This window comes from Rattus norvegicus, chromosome 3, assembly GCF_021556685.1.
Source record: "Rattus norvegicus strain SHRSP/BbbUtx chromosome 3, alternate assembly SHRSP_T2T, whole genome shotgun sequence".
NCBI lineage: Eukaryota > Metazoa > Chordata > Mammalia > Rodentia > Muridae > Rattus > Rattus norvegicus.
The window spans coordinates 155,262,447-155,268,872 of NC_141536.1; the positions used below are offsets into that span (position 1 = coordinate 155,262,447).

A 6,426-nucleotide genomic window follows, 5' to 3' on the forward strand; every position below is an offset into this window, starting at 1 on the left:
CTCTACCACCGATTTGCCTGCACCTGCCAAAACTATATCCGCACCTAGCTCTCGCCTCATCAATCCCACTTTTAGGAATTTGTCTTTCAGACAGTTGCTCCTTCAACGTCAGTGTGCACACAGCTCCCCTGGCCATCGTTTTAATGTAGATCCCAGGAGCCAGAAATCTCTGTAGGTTGGTAGAGCGCTTGCCTAGCCTGCACGAGACCCTGGGCTCCATACCCTAGCACTGCATAAACAGGCATGCAGCTGGGCACACGTGAGCCTAGCATTCGGGAGGTAAAGACAGGAGGAGGATCAGGAGTTCCAGGGCACCTCGGCTCTCCCGTACATGAAAAGCCAACCTGAGCCACATGAGACCCTGCCTTGGAAAAAAGAAAGAAAAACATCCCACCCAGCAGATCTGGAGGACTGGATAGAGCCAATGGCACTGAGGTTCTAGGAGCTCTCCCAGATGCAGTGGTGGACTATTCTGAGCAGCTACGCTCTAGACTCCACCCACACCACAACACCCCATGATTCATTCCACCAGAGTCTGTAATTTCAAGTATTGGAAATAACCTAAGTATCCATTCATAGGGGGACTAGTCAAAATGACACGTATCCCTACAAATTCAGAGCCTTACCCAGCCTTAAAGAGCATCCGGGCCACTGTTCATGCACCAGGAGGGAACGGTCTCCAGGACATGTTATTAAGTGGGGAAAAAACCCACAACAAAAATGAGGAATGGAACAGTAAGTGGTGTGGATCACTATCTGTGCATTGGTAAGGGAGGGACTGTCATGGTCACATGGGCTTGAAGAGCAGAGTCACCTAGCAGAAGACAGAGTAACTGTGGGAAAGAGAACAGAGCACACGAGTGGTCAGGAGAGAGGCAGACACGGTACTGATTTGGATTTTGGACGCTAGCACAGCCATTTAAAAGCAACTGGGGAGTCAAGGGTGAAGCTCTTTGGCAGAGCACTTGCCCTGCAATCACAGAGCCCTGGGTCTCATCCCCAGCAAGCAAAATCAGGCATGGTGATGCCGCAAGCCTGTAATCCCAGAGCTCCAGGTCTCTCTCTCTCTCTCTCTCTCTCTCTCTCTCTCTCTCTCTCTCTCTCTCTCTCTCTGTGTGTGTGTGTGTGTGTGTGTGTGTGTGTGTGTCTGTGTGGGTGTGTGTGTCTGTGTGTGCAAGTCTCGCTCTCTCTTACACACACACTCTCTCTCTCTCACACACACACACTCTGTCTCTCTCTGTCCATCTCTCTCACACACACACACATACTCTCTCTCTCTCTCTCTGTGTCTCTCTCCTTCTCTCTCTCTCACACACACACTCTCACATATACACACCCTATGCATGCACACATAAAAATGAATTATTAATTTAATCAGAAAGGTACATGAATAGTCACACCACGTGTAGCCCAGCTGATTTCCAGCTGTCTAGAAGCTGGCTTTGAATTCCCTGATCCTCCTGCCTCTGCCTCCCAAGCGTTGGCATCACGGGCCACACACCGCACCCTCTAATTATGGTCAGGTGAGAAAGACCCATGGGCATGGCTGCACTGTCACATCACAGGGAAGGTCACTGCCCACCCTTTGTGTATGGTCCGTGCATGAGAACTGACGGCAGTCTGCCCCTGTGTGTGAGGGGCATGCAAGCTTGATCCTGGCAGACCCTACCTGGATCTTTTGCACATCGGCAGAGTAAGACCAAACTCAGGAATTGGCATTCATGAGTCCGCTTCAACCAACTAGTGCAGGCACCTGCAGCTCCCAGTGACGGAAACTTTCACCATCTGCCCAGGGCACAACAAGAGAGCTCAACAAGGGTGAGTGGGGGTGGGGCTGCCCTAGCCCAGGCTCCCATGGCCCTGCACACCCTCAGGATAAGGGTGGAAGGTGGAAACCTAACGCCTTGACCTTTTCTTGACGCAGCTGCTCGGAGAAGCACAACAGTGCCAAACTCCACCATGCTCCCATCTGCTCAGCTGTCAGGCTGAGTCAACAGCAGGCAGAGAAGGACAACGGACGGACCCACACATGACCTGGGCGTGGGGCTGTGCCGAACAGGGTGTTGGAGGTGGGGAGGGAAGGCCACCAGATGCAATCCAACCTCCTCCTCCTCCAGGAAGCACACAGGGTACGATGCAGGCTTGTGTACGTGGAGTGCCAGAGAGACACACTCCACTAAAATAAGTACTGTCTGTATACTGACCTCCACGTTCACCGACACAGCAGCTCGGCTCCGTGACCCTTCCCCCACACTGACATCGTACCGGTGGACAGCTGCAATGTCTCCTCACCTGAGGTCACACAGCTCAGGATTAGACAGATCCCACCCCAAAGCCCCTTCCCACCTCTCAGCCCCAGGGGTGTCACCCCTTAAAAGGACACCAGCATCGAGAGCCCTCCCAGGCCTTGGGTGATTGCACGAATCCATTGCTTACCAGTGCAGTTAAATGAGGTAGATAATGAGATAATTCGTCCCTCCCTCCCACCACCTGCCCCCCCCACGCTTCTCCTCCCCCACCTTTTGTAGCTCCCTGTGTGTACACTTGTATGGAGGCTAGAAACTGACATCAGGTGTCTCTTTCTCTATCACTCTCTCTCTACCTTACTTTTTGAGACAGGGTGCCTACTGGACCTGGGGCTCACGAATTCTGCTGGACTGGCTGGATCCATGGGCCCTAGCGTCTTCCTGTCTCTGCTGGGATGTATAGGTATGTACCGTGCTGTGCTTGACTTTTACATAGGTTCCGGGGTTCAAGCTCAGGCCCTCGCTTGCACTTGAGCATTCTACCCACTGGGCCGTCCATCTCTCAGCCTCCAGACACCTCCTCTCAGTAGTCGGCTCCCGTCATCCATTTTCTGTGAGAAAAATGGACACAGCTGTACGTCACAAGAAACCCACGTTGTTCTGCTTTAAGCAACCTGGTTCCTACTGAGAGTTTCAGAAGAGAGACAGGCCTGCCCCTGTGGCCCTGGGCTCACCCAGTGGCAGGAGGGACAAAGGAAATGTGTGTTTCAAAGCCACTTTTGCTTCTGCATCCCTTGGGAACTGCTAGGTGCCTGCGGGGGACTGGGGACAGTGCCTGGATGACAGGTCAGACAAAAGTTGTCATCTTCCAGAGCTGGCGCGGCAGGAAAGCGCCTGGAGAAGCAGGAAGCTTAGGAAAATGGTTTCCAGAGTAAGAGCACTTGCTACTGAAATGCCACAGAGAAAAGTCTAACACTAAGGAGTCAGGCTTCGTGGTGAGTGTTTCTGATCCCAGCACACCGGAGGTGGAAGTCAGAGGATCGGGAGTTCAAGGTCTCGCTCACCTACATAGCAAGTTAAGGCCAGCCTGGGCTATAGGAGACCCTGGTTTAAAACAGGACAGAATCAGCAGAGTACTTGCCCAGCCAGCATGCTTGAAGCTGGGGTCTCCATCTTTAGCACCATATAAAGTAGGCACGGTAGTGTATGTACAGCCTGCTTCAGGGACATGGAGCAGGGAAGATAGTTATTCTAGGCCATCCTTGGCTAAATAATGAGTTTGAGTAAGTCTGGAATACACAAAACCCTGTTTGGAAAATAGAGACCATAGAGATGGCTCAGTGGTTAGGAGCACTGCCTGTTCTTCCAGGAGACTCAGGTTCAAATCCCAGCACCCACATGGCGGCTCACAACCATCTGTAAGTCCAGTTCCAAAGGACCAGATGTCCTCTCCGGCTTCTATTGGCACCAAACCTAAGTGGTATGCAGACAGAACACTCATACATATAAAAATAAAAAAAAAATAAGCTGGATCAGTGATGGTTGTTAATCCCAGCACTTGGGAGGCACAGGCAGGCAGAGCTCTGCGAGTTCAAGGCCAGCTTGTTCTACAAAGTGAGTTGTGAGTTCCAGGACAGATAGGGCTGCAATCAATCAAGCAATCAAATAAAAATTAAAACATATACAATACAAAATTATTGCAAATATGTATATATATTTTCTGTGTGTGTGTGTGTGTGTGTGTGTGTGTGTGTGTGTGTGTGTGTGTGTGTAGGGATGGCAGAGGCCTCTTGGAGCTGTTTGGGAAGAGAGCTCTTGATGTCTGGGGATCCTGGGAGAAAGCATCCTAGGTTGGTGGGTGAGTCATGTAGAGCCCCTAAGGTGGAAACCAGGGAGATAATCGGGAAACCAAGCACAGAGACACAGACAGGGAAGGCCCTGCTTCCCACTTTTCTCTTTTCCAATCTGAAGGGAGGACAGAGGAATGCTGTCCTGCTCCCTCTCAGGATTCAGGGTGGGGCGGAGGAGTGCTGGGTTCAGCCTGGAGGAGTGTCAGTAATGGACCTGCTGGCCAGCCTGTACTAGGGGCACTTTGGGACAGTGTGGTTTCTCCTTCCTTCCAGCAAGTGAGTCCATCTCAGCCTAAATACCCTGGGCTGAGAAGACTGTGCACTTTCACCCTTTCCTTTGAGGGCTGGAAAAAGCCGAGCCAAGAGCTGGGAGGACCCTGCCTGAGGTCACAAAGCAAGTTCTGGACAGAGTCAAGTGTTCAGAGGCAGACTGAGGCTGTGTGTGACCCACTCCCTTCCCTCTGTCCTTCAGAACTTCCATTTCCCTAGGGCACGAAGCAGGTGAGGCTATGTGCCCAGCAGGCTGTGGGGGAGACACATTGTAGGGCAAATTCAACGTGAGCTGTGGTTCAACCCCTGTGCTTTCCAGAGTGCCCCCCACACAATTCTGCTTCGTTTCTGTGGGGTTGTCATGGAACCCAAGACTTCACAGGAGCCAGGCAAGTAGGCTACCCTGGAGCCACACCCCCGGCCCCACCTAACTTTCTTGAGTCTACTCAGTTCACTTTAGGAGACAGAGAAGAAACTTTGCTCTTGCTCTGGCCCCAGGTGAGGAAACGGAGACCCAGAGTAATAAAGATCCCTGGAGTTTATGGGACGGGTACTTCTTTTTCTAGAAGAAAGCGATTGTAAACAGAGCCAGGCATGGCGGCACACATCTGTAAGTTCGAGGCCAGCCTTGGTCACGTAGCAAGCTGGCATTTGAGGTTTACCTGAGCTACAGAAGACCCAGTCTGAGAAGAAAAGAAAAAGAAAACAAAAGAAAAGAAAACAAAAAAGAGGGGCTGGGGATGTAGCTCAGTGGTAGAGCGCTTGCCTAGGAAGCGCAAGGCCCTGGGTTCGGTCCCCAGCTCTGGAAAAAAAAAAAAAAAGAACCAAAAAAAGAAAAAAGAAAAAAGAAAACAAAAAAGGAAGGAGAGAGAGGAGAGAGAGAGAAAGGGAAGGAGGAAGAAAAAGAGGGAAGCACAGGAGTTGGGGGAAGAGCATAGGTGTGAGGTAAGACAACAAACAGGACCATTTCAGAGCTGTGGATAAAACAGAGATTCGGAAGCACTTAGTGGAGGTCAGAGAAGGACCTTGGGGAGCTGACACGCATTTGACACGCACTCGGCAGCCATACTGACAGCCAGGCTAGAAGATAGTTTCCATGCAAAGTTCCTGTGGTGGGTGCTGGAGAAACAGAGTTAAGGCAGGGCTGGAGCACAGCCGGAGCACAGCCGGAGCACAGCCGGAGCACAGCTGGAGCACAGCCGGAGCACAGCTGGAGCACAGCTGGAGCACAGCCGGAGCACAGCTGGAGCACAGCCGGAGCACAGCTGGAGCACAGCCGGAGCACAGCCGGAGCACAGCTGGAGCACAACCGGAGCACAGCTGGAGCACAGCCGGAGCACAGCCGGAGCACAGCTGGAGCACAGCTGGAGCACAGCTGGCCAGGGGGTGCATCAGGATCAGAGATAACTGAAGACCTAGCAGAGGCACAGCATGTTCAGGGTCCACAGCCTAAAGTCCAGCATTCTTCAACACCGAGGCTTGCTCCCCTGTGGCTGCCCTGGCGTCTGTACACCGAGATACTTCCTCTGCCAAATTCCTGCTTTGGCTTGGTGGTTAGTGACTCTTCCTGCCATACCTGGGCTGTCATGTGACTCGGTGCTAGCTTCCACAAATCCGCTGCCCTCCTGGCTCTCCTCACACCCCGGCAGCCTCTTCACCGTGGTTTCTGAGAGTTCACACTCTCCACAGCGTGGGTGCCAGCAGTTAAGCCTGCTTCTCCCACCATACTCAGGTGGGAACAGCAGCGAGAGCCGGGGCCAAGGATGTGGCTCAGTGGTAGGTGCTCACCAGGGCGTATGAAGCCCTTGGTTCCGTTCCTGGGACCATACATGGTTTCGTTCCCAGAACCCTCCAGTTCCCATTGCCTTCCTTGATAAGATCTTTCTTAGACTCAAGCAACTGAAGTCTTCCTGATATGCACATTTATTGAGCACCTACTGTGTGCTCCCTTACAGCACCAAATACAATTATAGCTTAACTCTCTAGGTCAGACAAGAATAAAAATTAGGAAATGTGGCATGTGATGTTTTGTTTTGTTTTAAATGAAAATCCGCAGGCCA

At 52.0% G+C, this 6,426-nt stretch overlaps 1 long non-coding RNA gene across 1 annotated transcript; it reads left to right on the forward strand.

Moving 5' to 3' along the window:
• Positions 1-636: 636 nt before the first annotated feature.
• Positions 637-3,909, forward strand: LOC147995820 (uncharacterized). The gene is made up of 3 exons (XR_015685007.1): positions 637-735; positions 1,693-1,818; positions 1,925-3,909. It is a non-coding gene; the product is annotated as an uncharacterized LOC147995820 (long non-coding RNA).
• Positions 3,910-6,426: the final 2,517 nt, after the last annotated feature.